The sequence below is a fragment of the Macrobrachium rosenbergii genome, unplaced genomic scaffold (genome assembly GCF_040412425.1).
Source record: "Macrobrachium rosenbergii isolate ZJJX-2024 unplaced genomic scaffold, ASM4041242v1 13908, whole genome shotgun sequence".
Lineage (NCBI taxonomy): Eukaryota > Metazoa > Arthropoda > Malacostraca > Decapoda > Palaemonidae > Macrobrachium > Macrobrachium rosenbergii.
In genome coordinates, this window is record NW_027100725.1 from 3696998 (window position 1) to 3714750 (window position 17753).

Sequence of the window (17753 nt, forward strand, 5' to 3'; positions counted from 1 at the left end):
TCCCCAGCGAATGATGTACCTGCTTCGGTGTGTATCGACTATTCAGAATGACGGCCAAAATGCGCTGCGATACTCTACATTCTGCTGCAATATGAACTCTAAAGATTTGTAAATACTGGCAACACATTGGGACAATTTTCGTTAACGAACAAGTATTTAAACGCTGCAAAGATAATTGCAGACTGATTACCATAACTAACACTATAAGTGACTCGAACAATTGGCAATTGAGCCAGATTATGGGACCCATTTGTGCTGTAATAACAATGAAATGATTGACCATTCAGAACAAACTCTGCGATTACTAATTTTTAGACCAAAACAAATAGCGGTAACACAATCTGCCTTGAAAGAAGACTGTGTAAATGAAAAACGGCACGATTTATTTGTAAATGACATCCTTTTGCGTGACTGCTGTAATGACTATGCATATTCGCATTGATAATTTATCTTTCGTTTTTAACGGCTGCTGTAGCCGGCTTACGGGTGACTGGCCGTATGCGGGCAGCGTATTCGCGAACACAATTCGCTAACCTTAAACTACGCTAATTTTGCTGCGAGAACTCTGCCTACTCTGTGTTATGACAGGGCAATCAGGCAAAATGTGGTGAAGGTAACCAGCGATCTTGGAGGAAAAGATGAAGAAGGAAAAGAAGTTAATAACTAACAGTACAGACATTGCAGTAACGACGCATATGGCGAGGACGCATCCTCAGAAGAACTTGCGAAGCATTTAATCACGAGGCTGAAGTTTATGACTCGCGTTCATGAAAACAAGATGACTATGACTAAAAGTAAATGATGTTGGCGAAAACTGAGGAAAAGAGTGAGGGTTTTGTGTGTTGAGCAGGCTATGCTTTCGCCTATAAATACGGCCCGGACTATCACTAAGTCCCGGGAAGCGAAGCTTCACTTTCGGCAGCGACTCGGGAAGGGCTTGTTCTGCGCCGATTAACTGGAAATATGGGCGCAGGCGCTACTCTCGCTGTTGATACTCGACCAATTTTACTCGTGCTGAGATGATAATCCGTATTTGAAATTTCCTCTTTGTGATGATAATTTAAGGGAAGATAATGAAGGTGATAAGGGCCGGCGTGCGACGTCCCCTTCTGGTGGGTGGAGCTCGAGAAAATGAAATGGCGGCACGGGTATGGAGCTCTGGAAACTCTTTATGTACCTGGAATGTCCCACGCCCGTGGTAATTTCGCCTCAGTGCTCTTAATGGACGGTCGTCTCGGCCGAGAGCGCGACGGAGGAGCAACGCGGTACTGACTGCTGATGCGGCAACTGGCGCGAGGTGATGCGGGTCGCGATAGCTGTGGTTCGTCGGCCAAGGAGTGGCGTGGCGAATCTGACGCAGTGCGTCGGCTGGCGGGCGCGCGAAGCGGTCGGGTGCGTGGCGGCGCGGTAACGATGACCAGCTCAGCGGGCACGGTTGCAGGCGCACCTACGAGTGGCTCGCGATGACTCCGGAAGGTGTCCCGACCGACGCTGATGTGGTGAGCGAAAGAAGTCTGGTGAATCCCCGTGATGAAGATGGCGTCAGCGCTCACGGGCGTTAGCAAGCGAGTCGAAGCTATCGAAGGTTTCTTGAAGCTCGTCGTGAACGAACAACCAACTGCTCGAAGACGTACAAAGTGACACCGGCACCAGCGTGTCTCTGAGAGAAGACGATTGAGACTGGCGCGGCGGTGGTACTACTGGTGGATCGGGAGCCGATCGAGAAGACACTGTACATTAGCTCGGAAGTGGCACTGAGACTGCACGTCTGGCCGAGGCACCGGTGTGGCTGAGAGAAACGGGAAGTCGCCCGGCAGTATTCGAGAATGAGACTGGGTGTCGTGATTCGATGGGGACTGAATCTGTCCCCAGGATGTCATGGCGAGAAATAACGCTACTGCAGATTGCAAGCCCTGGTTGGTAGTCTTCTTGACTCTCCAATGAACCGTGAAATATCATTTTAAATTGATTTATTCCCTCGGTGTGACGAGGACCACTATCTGTTAACGACTTCATCCGTGAGAACTCTGTCCGAGAAGACTGTGCCTTGTCGCGGCGACTTCGACGCGCGGCTTTCGCCTCGTGGAGGAGCCGTATACGAGCAGCTAGGCGGGAGAAACCCTGGCTGACAGGTCTGTGACGACGAAGGCGACGATGAAGCGAACGAACTGACCCGGTAGCGTGGGCGACCACCCATCAGTGCGCCGTGCTGATGCGGCTAAACCGCGCGCGGCACTGAGCAGCTAATCATTTTCGAGGAGAAGGGCGATTTCTTGTTCGGCGCTGATGGAAGGAATGCCCGTTTTCTTGCAATAATGGCAGAGTTGGGCTTTGCGAGACTCAACGCAGAAGGCTGTTCCTCCGGCTATCGATCCTTTCTTGGTGATGATTTCATATCTGCTGTTCGCGCAGCACTCGCCCCGGTGTGCCGAGGCTCACCGCTATGGTGGCGGTGCGGAAGGGGCGTGGCGCCGAGCGCTCGGTAAACCGCTCGGTACTCGGCGGTGACGGTGGCTCGCTCGGAATCGGCTGCGGCGCCGCTCCGGTGTCTGGCCTGCTCTGGGCTGCTCCGGCTCTCACCGCTCGAGGGCGTCTCGTACGCCTTCGTAACTGCTGACGTACGGCTCCCATTTCCCGATGCGTCTGCGGAAGAGCGTGTTTGGCTTTCACCAGAGAAGCCCAGTGAACGAGGAGGTTCGCGGAAGATCGCGGCGCTCCGGGACTCGATCGGCGCTTTCAGAAAGCCATACTTCGGAGTTCGAACTCTGTCCATTTTGGCATGGTGTGAAACGACTGAGAACATATTCCGCGGCGAAAGTGGCGTGCTGTCGTTCGCTGGGCTCGTGGGCGCGTTCTCTGCTCTCTCTCGCGTTTGCTGCCGCTGCTGCGTTCTTTGTACTGCCGCGTTATTTTTCGCTTCTGCTGCGAGCAATTCTTGCCCTCTATCACTCACGTTCTCTCTCTCGCATTCTCTTATGCTCTCGCCGCTGGCGCATGTCACTGTCTTGAGTATGCTCTCGAATATTCTTGATAATCCATGTCCTTCGGCGGACGTAACAATTTTGAAATCCTCACTGACGGGCTCTGTTAACCGCTGAATAATGTTGCTGAATTATGTCTGAAAGACTCGGCTACGGAGTCTGAAACGCTCAGTGTTTGCTGAAATGGCTCTGTTTGCAGTGCGACAGTGTTCAATGGTCTGGCTGTTACGGAAGGCGTGGTGTTAACGGCGAACGGAAATTTTAATATGTCTCGGAGAAGACGCTGGTTAGATTTTGTCACGCTCGAGACTGGCCGGCTATAACATTAGTCGTTGTTCTGTGTTCGGTCCCGTAGACTTTAGATGATAGTGGTACTACGCTATATAATGTCTCAAAGAAAATGCAATTTTGAGTTTCCGCAGAATGAAATTCTCGCCGTGAACGTGAATTTTGTGTAGTGAGAACTAATTTGGAGAGAAGGCTACTTGCGATCTGTTTGTCAGTAGAGTCTCCCGAACTGGAAACTGATTCTCGCCACATGCGGCATCAGGCTGAGTCTCTGAGACTGGAAACTGGAGAATTCTGCCGTCTGTTTATCATTAGAGTCTCTGAACTGGAAATTTGGAGGAATTCTCGCCGCGTGTTGTGAAGTGAGAGTCGCAGGACTGGGTACGATTCGATCCTGGGACGCAGAAACCGCAACGAAGTGAAAATGAATGAAGGAAAAAATGCTTTACGCACACGAACGACATTGAAGTCATGGCCAACTGGAGAAGTGTTCAGATTCTGGGTGGTCATTCCGTATATTTAACGCCGTCTGAATTCCGGGAATTTCCCAGATGGAGTGCGGATATTGACGACGTATTCCCTATGAACTGGAGTTTAGGCCTAAGCTCCGCACTAACTCGAATTCACAACTACGCTGAAGATTTCGGCAATGCAACTGTTTAAAATAGTGATGCGATGAATTTTATTCGCCTAAATATTTGATTCGTAATTCGAAATGCGGTAAATTTATCACGAAATTTCTTTAGCATCGCTATCAAACAATTTTAACGCAGAGGAATTTCACTGTTCCTCGACGAGATGATTGGCACTGATTGTTTCAACTACTGTCTGAAGACATGTCAACAGTCAGCCTGCGACGGTTCTTTCTTCTCGTGGTATGCGTCCTATTTCACAATTCTGGGTTTGGTCACGTTAGGAGTGGCACGTGCCGTGAATTTTCTGGACTGATTTGAAGGTAAATGGCGTGCCCAACAGCTTTGTAATGTGATGCCTGACGAGATTACGGAAATGCGAAATAAGCCCAACGCTGAGAACTGCACTGGCTTGAGGATCTATGTGGCCCGGTCATCAGTTTGAGGCTGTAACTCTGAACGAGTGGCGCAATTTAAGTTGGTGTGTTCTGACGCTCGTGAGCGAGAAAACATGAGAGGAGGAGGCTCGCTATGAGCATAGAATACGGTGTCGCCACGTAAAGGCTTGCGTGAGCATTTAAATGAATATTGTTTACATAAATGACGATGTGTACGAAGAGCGGCAGGGCCAAATGAAGGCTGAAATTCGGCACGTCGAAGCTTGCGAAATAACATCTCTGTGAAGACCAGCACGTGCTACTGAATGGCGAACGAATAATTCGAAGCTGCACTGAAGTAATACTGCCGATGCAAGCTTTGGGCTGGGCTGAGGTGATTTCTGGCTTTCTCTTAAATGATACGAGACAAGCGTGACTGTCTTGAGGCACTTTATGTCCGAGGCACGTGGGCTGACTTTATTCCGAGGCAATTTCTTCCGCGTGGGCAATGCGAAACTGCTCAAAGGAACACGAGGAACGATGAGACTCCTCGAGCTCCAGCTGTGGCGTGTGAGCTCGAGAGGCTTGCGAGGAGAAGCTGCGAAGGGCCGTGGTGGGGCATCGATGGCCGAAGTATTGGTCTTCTGAAATTCCGCTTCCATATCTTCCGGCCGTATTATCATGAACCTCGTGGGCTTTGCTATCCCCCTCACATGAAGGCGAGGCATCCGGCTCTTTTGACTCATTGCACCTGCCCGCGAAAGGACACGGCACAACGCACAGATCTTTTATCGAAATGAGGAGCATATCTTTTAACCTTGTTTTTAAGTCAGACAGATGGTGTCGATCGGCCGTAACGTAAATGAGCAACCTTTAACAACAGAGGAGTAATTTGCAGCAGTGCTAATCTGTATATATGAACATGTATACTTACACAAAAGCACGGCAATCCATGTAACTGTCTTGCTAGAACTGTCTTGCAAACGAGTGACCTCACTTTGTGCACATTCCCAAAATGATAACACACAACAACTCAACACTGGCTATTTCACCAGACCCTCTCACAGCTAACAACGAACTAACCTGAACCAACACCTGTACTGGCTCAACGACAATTCATTATGTCACATCCCAAATGGTGAAACACAACTGCAGCTGGCTGGCTGGAGGAACCGGCAACCGACACGCTACGCAAATCGATTTGCTTCGTTTCTTGCTGTTTCTTCAGTGGAAGTGTCTGTGTTGGAGACCAAACGCACGAAATTTGCTGATACTTGAAGCATTTAGTGCACAAATGCAATCACGCAAGCCAAGCGTGCATTGTCTGTGAGTAGCTTTATGTGCATGAAACAGAGCACTGCGAGAAAATCCTTTTTTTAGGCAGAAGTGAGGAGCAGAGGCCATTTTCACACTGAAATACATATGAGCTAAGCTTCCTCATGTGTTGGACGGCAACGTGTGGTCTGTTTCGAGTACACAAACCACTTCAGAACATCTGGGCTGAGCTGGATGACCTGAGACCTGAAGGAAGAGCAATGCGAAAGACGCTGCAAACCAAGGCCTTTTCAACATGGAAGCAAACCATCGGATGTCATCTCGCACGAAATCAAATAGCTGGCCGCGGCTTATGCTTACTGACGAAGATCACTCACGACGCGATTGCAATGCTCCGGGCCAAACAAGGCAGTCTCATTCACTGTGAGTCTTTGAACTCTGGCTAACTACTGATAAGCAACAATCCTGTCGGCCTTTACTTGAACGTCTTACGGCTGAAAATTCTGCCATATTAAGATAAACGGCCTGTGCTCGCTGCTGCGGCGACTAAAAGAGATTTATCTGTATTAACTGTCATCTGAATGACAGCGCAGAAAAACAGAGTAGCTGGAAAGCGCAAAAATCGACAGGCATAAGGTATTTTTCAGGAGAGGACTCCTTCTTCAAGGCGCTTGTTGTTTCGACGAAAAATTACACGGTAGAAATTTACGAGCGATATTGGATCGTGGCGTTTTCCCAAGCGAGCATTTACGCAAACTGCGGGACCTGAGCGGTCGTAGTATCTTTGGCGAAATAACGCCGTCATTTCACCTTCAAGTATCATAGTCGTTTACAGTAAAAAAAAGTTTAAGCTATATTAACTCGGCAAGCACTGAAGAACGCGCGCCGGTCCGCAGTTCTCGGCGACGGCAGCAAAGAAGACTGCAAACGTCGTTCTTGACTCATGGTAAAAACGCTGAAACAACGCTAAAATCTCGAAGCGTGACACCGGAGGCTCATATGCCATAATCCTCACCCTGATGCCTACTTGCCGCGAGCCATCGGTTCAAACACGGACTCGTTCGCCCGGTATTCAAACCACCAGTACCGAAGACACGATAACCATGAATATTGAACAAAAAGCGAAGGTATTATCATTCTCGTTCTCTGTCTCTCTCTGCTGTAAATTTGTGCGATGTGCGGAGGTGAACCTCCTAAGTGAAATTGGGGATATTTGTAACGCTGGTCCTGCTGTAAGACATGGGTGTTGCCTGGTGTCGTCATGTCGCGGCGACGGCAGCTATAATGGATTCTTTACTTGCTGTACCACTACCGTGCGGTACTCGAACGATCTGAACAGTGTAAGCCCTGCGCGTACGCATAACAGTGCTCGTTAGATAAGCGTGCTGAGAAGGCTGTGACATTGACACAAACGACGGCGGCTACGACTGCTGAAAATCTACCGAACAAATGCACTTTTACTCATGCAGTGCATGGGCTAATGTTAGCTGTCTTCTTTCTTATTCTTTGTGCGTACGTATTTTTCAACATTCGACACGACTAAATGCAGTGTTGAGATTCATCACTGTATTCTGGCCGCAAGAAACTCCCCACTCCAGGCGTCACGTCGTAGAACACGTATTGGTCTGCATCTGGAGACAAGCGCTGTCGTCTATGCTGGCCGCTTTCAGTGATACCTCCTCCTCTCCTCCTTCCGCCAACTATTACTGTGGCCTTCCAAGGCACTGCTCCATTCGGAAAGCCGGTAAATGAATCATAAAGAAAGCCGGTGTAACCTTTTGGCACAAGCTTGGTGGCTGAAGATGTAGGCGGCGTCGACATTGTTTAAGTCATCCTGATCGCTGTTTGACCATAATATGGTTCGCGCCGGTGTTCTGGGCAGATCTACGAAGTCAGGAACAACGACGCATGAGGTGGCAGATACACTAAGACGCAGTCATTTTCTGGGGCCACGGTATTACAAAAATAAAACACTGTGAATGCAAAAGCTGCCATGTTAAACGACGTTGGTGTGACAAGCTCGACCCGATTCGTTGGCCGGTGATATGGAAATGATAGCTGACCGTCGGCTCGCGACTGCCGCTTCGCCACGAAGGCAGATCAGGCAGTGCTGGATGGGCATCGGCGATTCGCACTCGGACAACATGAACACCCGATCTGGCGCTGATGTTTAACAGATGGCGACGCACACACACGCACGAAAAACGTCAGATATGGCGTTGCTTACACAGAGGAGAGTTTTGGTCGCCTGAAAAGGTCCTTTTCAGAAAATGTCTTGTTTCAACTGCGACGCCTCAGCAAACTTTTGAAATTCACAAATCTAATTAATCGAAAATTGCAACATGCAGTGCTGGAAAGAAAAGGCGTGATAATGAAATATAATAATAATAATGTAATGTGTAATAATGTAAGAGAAGAGAAGAAGAAGAAGAAGCTCTCCGAAGTGAGCCTGCTTGAGAGATCACGTCCTAAATTTGCTCGCCGCGTCAATGCCGTTATACTGCCAGCGACGATTGGTGACTTGATAGGAAGGTTTCGTTGAAAATCCTGCATTTGTCGTGCGATTCGAAATGCTCGCTTATCAATTTTTAATTATTATTGATGCTGCGCTCTGTATACTCTTTGTTAACGAATTGTCAAATACGCCATAATGGCATTTAATCGTGTAACACTCGCTCAATGTACTATGTGAGTGTTTAATTTCTTTCGAGCCATTTATGCAGCACCGAACACTCGATATTGCAGTTTTCAATGTTTTCGCTTCGTCACGAAGGCCTGAATTTGCTATGAACGAGGCATGAGAACACTTTCGGGTAACTGCGAACGATGAAAGAATCGGCCGGAGAAGCGATTGGCATTCGATTCGTAATCAGTCAATCGGCGACTCTGCTGATAGAGAAGAAGGAATTCTGAATGCGGCGTAAAGTACTCATCAGTCCTCAACAAGCTATGTCTTGTAGGCACCGCTGAAATACCAAACCCAAAACTATTAAGCACAAAAAAGCTTCGAGGTTTCTTTGGCGCAACGACGACGACACATCAGAAACAACGCGGCAGCCAGACAGGCTACTTGCGGCAAATCACGGCTGAAAACTGGTGTTTGAACGCCATCGATCGCTGTCAACTGTTTAATGACTGCCTGAAGAGATACGGCATAGTCTGTAACGAGATGATGGTCGGCTGTGTAACTCTCTCTCTCTCTCTCTCTCTCTCTCGAGGAGTGAACGAATGGATAAATTACAACAGATAAAACGTAGGAAGACTGACTGAATCACAGAAAGTTCTGTATTGCAAATGAGCCAGGCTAAGCTGCGACCTTTAGGAGCAGAAGATTGGAGGAGCGATCTTCATCCCCAGCTGCGAGAGGAAGCAGTAGTGAGATTCTGAGTGGTGGAGGAGGGGTGAATGAGCAGTGTCGAGCATAGTCAACAAATAATATGGAAATAATGAACCCTCCCCCAACCCACGGTCTCACGGCCTCCCCCAGCCTCCTCACACAGCTTCGGTCTTGGTCACAAGAAGTGTTAAAGTGCCCGAATGTTGAATAGCAACCTTATGTATGTATATATGTATATATATATATATATATATATATATATATATATATATATATATATATATATATATATATATATATATATATATATGACTATTTATCACTATCACCGTGATTCATATAATCAGAAAGCTACAAACGTCCTTTACAATATCCAATTCACTCTACCTCGGGAAGTAATATATTTTCATATATGTTGCGAAGGAATTTTGATTGATAATAAGTCCACCGTCGTGGAGATTAGGCCCACGGGACGGTGGACTGAATATCAGCTAAAAATTCCCCTTCAATAACATATATGAAAAAATACTCTTACTTTCAGTAGAAATAATTGAATATTAAGACGTTTAACTTTCTGATTAACTATATATATATATATATATATATATATATATATATATATATATATATATATATATATATATATATATATCGACGTCGTTACTGCAAATAATTCAAAACATAGGTTTCTGAAATTTTATACGTGAAAGTTTATGTTGAAAACAGACAAAGAATCTCTCTCTCTCTCTCTCCCTCTCTCTCTCTCTCTCTCTCTCACTACTACCTGATTCAGGCTGAACACTGTGAATAGTAAACGTAAGAGAGACAATGATGACATTATGTTATCCTCATTGTATAATGCCAGTAATCAGCCAAGGCTGGTGTGTCTTCACACATTCACATTGTAACAATTCCTCGGCTATCATTACACAATTCCGAACTTCTCGAAGGCTACTCGGGGAGGAGAACTGCTCCTGCCCTGAGTAACTGCACTGCTGATGAAGGGAGTTGACCACTCACTGTGAGCACCAGGTGCTGATTCTCTGCTATACTATGTCTCTCTCATACTCTTCTCATAACGCAGAGTACTTTAGACAATATCTACCAGGCAAGCATCCCAAAACATGTGACTGAGCACAATGTGATCGACCCTTCAGTACGCCGCTCTGCTATTTCTTGAATGAGTGAGGCTTTGCACACAGCATAGTTGGAGGAAGTAACTTGTTATTTTAACATTGATACGCAAGCTGTGGGGACGCAAATAACACATGTTCTGAAAGCCTACGAGTGGGGGCTTCTTTACTGCTATTCGTGGGCACACAGTCACTTCTTTTATCATTGAATATGAAGCCTGCATGTCGCGGTCTTGCCTTGTTCGGCGGCGACGTGAGCAAATCTCGAAACTGATAAAAGCTGCACATATCCCACCAGACACCGGCTTTGCTTTGTCAGAAAGCGTGATAGACGCCGCTGCTCGAGAGAATGCGACCATGTTTTAATCTGCTGACGACGTCGAAGCCGTTCTTCTTCAAACTCGCACTTACGGTATGAGTGCGTTCTGCAAAAAACCGTTATTCAGGAAGTCGAGTCAAAAAGGCGATATTGATCGGAATTCAGGAAAGTCATGATCCAGAAACCCAAAAGTGCTACAAGTCAAGTCAATTGAGATGCGAGTGAACCTGAACTCTTTTCGTAAATCACTCAGAGTTGCCGAATGGCTGAATGATCTTCAGGCAGTACTATATCATTATTTTGCAGTGTGTATTATTATTATTATTATTATTATTATTATTATTATTATTATTATCATTGTTATTATTATTGACTGTTAATGATAGGAGACTGGGGCTGACTATTCATAAATCTTTGTGTGTGTGTGTGTGTGTGTGTGTGTGTATACCTTTATTTATGTTTATATACAATGTGTGCAATTTGCTTTACGAAACAGTCTTCGGTGTAAATTGATAAAACGCTAATATCTATATCCAAAATGATGACAATGAGAACAAATAAGTGTGAAGGCATTCTAGCTACATCTGTAACAATGCTATCACCAGAATGAGGGTTGACGCATTTCTCGACACGAAACTGTTTTTGACTAGTACAATATTAATGAAAATAACGATAAATGGTGTTTTGTTAGGCGTGTTGTTGTTTCAAAATTATTAACGACGAAGTTCGTCTGGTATTTTTCGCGACACCTTCGTGGGGTGACTTTCTGGCATGTTGACCAATATAAGGTCGTTTGTGCTGTGCGGTAATCAATAGACAAGCATTTTCGCATCAGGCGGCAAACAAGGAAATATGGTGAACTGCTGACAGGACCAGCAGCTGAACCAGATCACTGAAATTACGTCTGCCCGGTGCTTATACGGCACAGAATCGATTTTCACTCTTCTGTCCCATTCTGCGTCTGTATCACCTCCGCTTCTTTATCGTTCGTACTACTCGGGCTTGTCAGGCGAACGTGGCGATGAAGGATTGAGCGAAGAAGAGATCGATTGACTCTGAGGTTGTGAAAAGCAAACCAACCTGTTTAATGCGTGGAATGAACTGCCGGTCTCGAAAGTGTGACCATGGCCGGGTCGAATGCAGAATCAGAGCGGAAGCTGCGGTAATGTCGTCACGCAGGTATAATGAGAAGATAAACGAGAAGAAGAACTCGCATTGCATTATTAACAGAAATGTGAAGGATGGAAGTGGGACAACCTGCACGGCAGAAGGCTGCTCGACGCTGCGATGGTTAAAGCTTCTCTCGCGTGGCGGCAAACAACAACATCGACTTTGTATTTACTGGTGCTTGCTGGCCATATTATGACGGCTTGCAGGAAGCTCAAGGTGTGTGAAGAAGCGTTTTGGGAATTCCCGTAACGGTGCCAACTCTGCTGGTTTCGTCTCTGCTGCTATTGCAGTTTTATTAATCGGTGAAAAACGCTACGCCGGCTGATGGCTCGGTTATTTTCAATACAAAGCGCTGAGCTGTTGTAATGTGCGGTTTTTGACGCAAATTTCAACAAGCGAAAGAAGATGAACGCTTCGAGCACGCTATGACGGCGCTTGTGACAACGCGAGCAACTGCTGTCTCAGCTTCGCCTCTGCTCCTGAACGTTCAATTCAGCTTTGCTTCTAGGCTGTTGCCAGCGCCATTTGGGTGACCATAACGGGTTAAGAAACCTAGGTAATGTACGGTGTCACTTATATTACATGATTTCATATGAATGAAAATATGCTTCTGCCAGTATGGTTCCCGTACAATAACTGTCGTTGTCGAGATTATATGTGTATTTGTCGATGTCATAGACAAAAATTGTCGAAAATAAAAATGTTTAATTGTCACTGATTTTTCATTTCCTCTTTAACAGTGTTCAGTATTTCTCTGATGACCCGACTGGAAGATTGTCAGTCTGTTTTGAAAGATGGTCATTCTTATTTTGGCATTGATAAGAATTTCACGTTGTCAAAACAGACATCAAATGTCATTCACATATGAGAATACTAAAGTAAAATAAAACATTTATAATAAATTCAATACTTTTATATATATATAATATATAATATATATATATATATATATATATATATATATATATATATATGTATATATATATATATATATATATATATATAGCACCTAACATGCTTTTAATAGAAGTTTTGATAAGAAAAACAACAGTAACTTACCTACGCAACGAGCTACTATTTATAATTTCAGAAATAATATTACAACGAAAAAGCCTCTGGGCCAAACCAGAAAGTATAAAACGTGGGCTATGAAATCGATCTGATGAATCTAGGCTTACCTCTATTTTCGTGAAATTTATACAGTCGTGATACTGGAGATTGCGAAGATGATATCAATATATTTGCCCATTTGAACTGGCTTAATTCAAACCCATAATAATAACAATAATAATAATAATAATAATAATAATAATAATAATAATAATGAACGCCAGTGATACTTATCGAAGGGCGGTATGAGGCCATGCGCTGAAGTCATATTGTTTCTTCATTTTGTTGCATGTGAGGCTGAACAGAATCAAATCTAACTATGAAAGGGAGGCTGGACCAGCAGCCATGCCAGGTCGCTCAGCTGACGCAACGCCAACTTCTTGGTCACAAGACACCGTCAACGAAGGTTAACGTGAAATATTTCGTGTTGCAATATACTAGAAACGGAAGGAAGATGTACCATGCAGAACACATTACTGAAACAAGCACCATTTATATTGCAAAATCATTCAAATCGTGCAAATGAAAGAAAAGTCTCAATTCGTTAACCGCTCAATGAAGTCTGGTGCAAGCCGTTCAGTTAAACTTCGAGCCTACTCTCTCTTCTCTCTCTCTCTCTCCTCTCTCTCTCTCTCTCTCTCTCTCTCTCGTCTGTAGATTTTTCAAAGGACTTTTGTATTTCTTAATGAAAAAGCAATAAAATATTTGTATTTCTATTAACCAAATTTAAGAATAGAAAATACAGTGCTCTGCTAATAGTATGGTCAATATCATATTCTTTGAATGACAAATCATTTCTAAGGCTTTATCTGATGACAACTCAGGCTAAGCGAACAAATCATAAGAAAGGTAAAGGAACAGAACACAATTTACACACAATTTACTACACACACACACCTACACACACACATATATATATATATATACTATGTATATATGCTCTTTCATATGTATATATATATATATATATATGTATATATGTATATATATATGCATATTTCAAATGAGAGAATTCAGAGTATGAGAGGATGGCGAGGAAAGAAGAAGTGCCACAGTAATATTTTGATGAATAGGAATATATCACTAAGACTGAGGCTGCTATTTTACAGGCCTCAGAACTTCGTCCCGAGAGACCCAGAAAGAAATCGGCCTCTGCTCAGAGAATCCAGAGAGAGGAGGAGAATGCCTCCTCCTCACCTCCTCCCTCCTCCTCCTCCTCCTCCTCCTCCTCCTGGCCCAGTATCACAGCAGCAAGCACCCGATGAGTCCATCTCTGGACCTTCAAGGTCCCGGTTTCGTGACGAATTTTGATATGGAAATTTGTTAATAATGGAGATGATGACATTGTTAAAGTAGAGATTTGCCTGTTATTAATTACACAGTTTTCTTGTTAAGAAAAGGGTCTTGGAATCAGCGTCACATTGTGTGTGTGTGTGTGTGTGTATTATTATTATTATTATTATTATTGATATATGAAGAGCGTTCATAAGCACCAGAAGTTATCTTTCGAAATAATCGCAAATATCGCAACAACGACTATTTTAAGTTGAAATCGAATTATTTTGAGGTGAAAAAGTAATGTTAATGTAACAGTTGTGCGCATGTTAAATAATTGATGACTCTTGTTAAGTAGTAAACAATTTTAAGTGATGAAGCAGGAGTTCAGCCTGCGGCCTATGCACGAATATTTCCCGTAAGTGACAACAGATATTCCTTTCACGGCGGCGAAATCAACGATCACAGCTGGAAATGAAAACTTGTCAATCGAAACGGAAATTGAATACACGCTGGCAACTTCGATTTGAATTAGCTTTATTTTGCATTGTTTTTGTTCCATGCTCGAACGAAAGGATGAAGTAACGCCATTTATTCATTAACAACTATCTAACTTTTAAGGTGCCATGTCGACACAGCTGCCCAAATGTGTAGCAATGATTAAATATCGCCGTGTAGCCCATCATCCAGACACGACCAAACGCCAGCTCGCCATGATCGACCACTCTAATGCTATTTCTTCCTTCCTTCACAACCATGCAATGTGCTCTCCTCCTCCTCACTCAACTCTTTAATATTCATCGGTAATAAATGTCAGTGGCGATTATGACGCGATCGTGGCGCATCGGAAGAAAATGTTTGGCTGACCTCAGCGATGGTGACTCTTGTCTATTGACGAATGTTGGGCATGTAGTCGTGGTATCGTGAGGAAGAGAGGAAGAGAAGAGAGAGAGGAGAGAGGGAGATCAGCGTTGTCGGTGACCAGAGTAAATTAAGACCTGTTTCAGGTCCCCCTTCTTTTTGAAAATCGGTCCTCTGGAATAAATAGACCTATTGTCTCTTCCGCTCTGAACGTAATGTTTATGTAAATAAACAGAATTCACTTATTTTTCGGCAGTACTGATCGTATTCGGAAGCCAGTCTCTCTCTCTCGCTCTCTACTGACGGTATGATGAACGGCAATTTCCTTCATAAATCTTTCTATGTTCATGTTGCGCAAGACCAAATGAAAGTGTTGTATTCTATCGGCATAACTAGTGGACGTTGTTTGTCTTGGTAAATCGATGTGTTAAACAATAGGCATAATGAAGACTGCGTGAGTCTAGAGATGAGCTTCAGAGAAGTGACGAAGAGATCGAAACACCCATTCGCTCGACCTTTGACTTCGGGAATGAGGCAGGATCTTGTTGAGGAAGAGTATCAAGTGTCTCTCTCTGCTCTCTCTCTCTCTCTCTCTCTGCAGTTTACTCACAGCTTTTGTTTTGTGTTTTCATAACGTAACCTTCAGCGCAAAGAGTGTGATGCAACTAGCATTATGCTGACACTTATTTTTGTTATTGTCTTTTTGAGCAGGGTTCTGTGTCCTGCGGCGTCATTTAGTAAGGTCCAAATCTTCTTTGAAGGACATTTTGATTTTGTACATTAATTTTGGATGACAGAGATGTCAAAAGTTTCGAAGTCAGCCGCACCTTCTATATACATGCACTGCATATATACATGCAATATAGACAACCTCTCTATAGTCTAAATAAAAGTTGATCGCACACACAGACATGAATGTGTATTTGTGTATATATATATATATATATATATATATATATATATATATATATATATATATATATATATATATATATGTATATATATATATATATATATATATATATATATATGTACATATATATGAGTTTGAGCGTGTGTGTACATTCCCGTACCAAGGCACGACACGGTAATCATTACAATAATTATTATTGTAATCAAATAATTATAATAATAATAATAGTTATTATTATTATCATCATTACTATTATTGTTTCTTTCTCTGGCATCTGAAACAGCAAGACACTCTTCAATAGCGTGTTTTGTAAACGTCCATAGCAACAGAAAGCACAAACTCAGATCGGGTCTAAGAGGAGGCTTGAACATTATTATCATCACTCGGCCGCTGGCGCAGCAAATGTGCTATAACGGCCATTGCTCTCAGCAACACGACAAATAATATTGATGCGAATGCACCAACTCTTTTTGCAAAGTCACAACGTTTAATCCTTTTGGCATTGTATCAAGGGTCAACATTATAATTGCCACCTAGCTGTGATTGGAGAAACCGCTGGAGTGCTTTCGAGAGCCTATAAAACGTCTTCCATTCATCGCTAGTCGGGAAGACACAGGCCTGTATTTTTGATGGCCCCTGCCTTGCCCTCCAGCCCCCGAGACTGGTCGCTGTTCTGCTATGCCTGCAGCCTGGTGAGGACATGCACGTTGATGTAACACTGCTGGCAGGACACTTGTCGCGCTGCGGTATTATCGGCGCCTTCACACTGTTTATGTCGAGCACGCTAAGAAGACACTCGTCGTGTTAATCACTATGATATTCTATGGCAAATAATCACGGCAATCGACTACAATATCTTATCAATTACCAGCATCCGAATAACGAACGATGCATTTTCATTTGCTTATTAACAACCCAGTGATTGAAATGTCAAAAAACATGGTATTTCATGCTATTCGCTATGCTAAATGGTCCCGTATTTGTGTCATCAACAGGAGAAATTACAAAGAAATACGAGGACGCAGTTAATGGTGCATGAGACAACTTTATTGCATATTGTCTTCTCATTATATATAAGAATGATTTCGGCTTGAAGAAATGCTCGGCGAAACTCTTTCTCACCGACGAAAATGAACGATTCCACTCGAAAACACGACGACATCTTGCTAACTGCTCTTCGTTGAATTGACACCAGTAAAACTCGGCAGTTCGTAACTGCAACACGCTGTTGATCAAACTCCTGAAGGTAAAGATTGAAATCTCACGACACATGTTTCCTAATATAGTGATTCAAACTAAACGCGATAAGCGTATGAAGAAATGAAGCTGCAAATATTACTGTGTTATCTTCAACGAAATGTTTTGTAAGTATATAAAAACAAGTTGGGCTGCACTGTATTCAGAAGTACCATCGATAATCATTACAAAGCGAAATTGACCATTCCTCTGAAATCCCAGTGGTGTCTTGGTATCGCGATTCACGAACACTAGAAACTACTGTGAAGAATGAAGCAGCATAAATTTTCATTCTGTGAATATTCATACTGGCAAATCAACTGCATGACTAAAACATAAACTATAACAGATATATAATGAATATACAACCTAACCGCGAATCTTTTCGCTATCGTTGACTCTGGAAGGTGCAGTAATGTTTACATGAATAAGTGACGCTTTGACTCTGGCTGTGCCGTTGTTTTATCTTATCCTGCAAAACAATTTCACAAAAGATTCGTGCCCGTTAGGCTGAGGCGAGGCCATCTTGGCTAATCATCACGAAATGATAATTTTAATAACTGGCTTGTCCCCACTGAACCTTCTTCTTTCTTTCGAGGATATGCAGCACGAGCGATGTCTATTGAATAAAAACGCACACACACACTGCACACATCGGGTAATGATGAACTTGAAGTAGTGATAGACGCAAGCAAAAATTCTGCATTTTCATCTTATGATATGGAGAAATATCACGAGAAGTTGAGGGCAGTGATGATGGCGAAATAACGAACATTTCATATATTCTGATCGAACGGAGTAACTTTCCAAATATTTTTATTTTGTTCTGTTCGGCTAAACACTGAG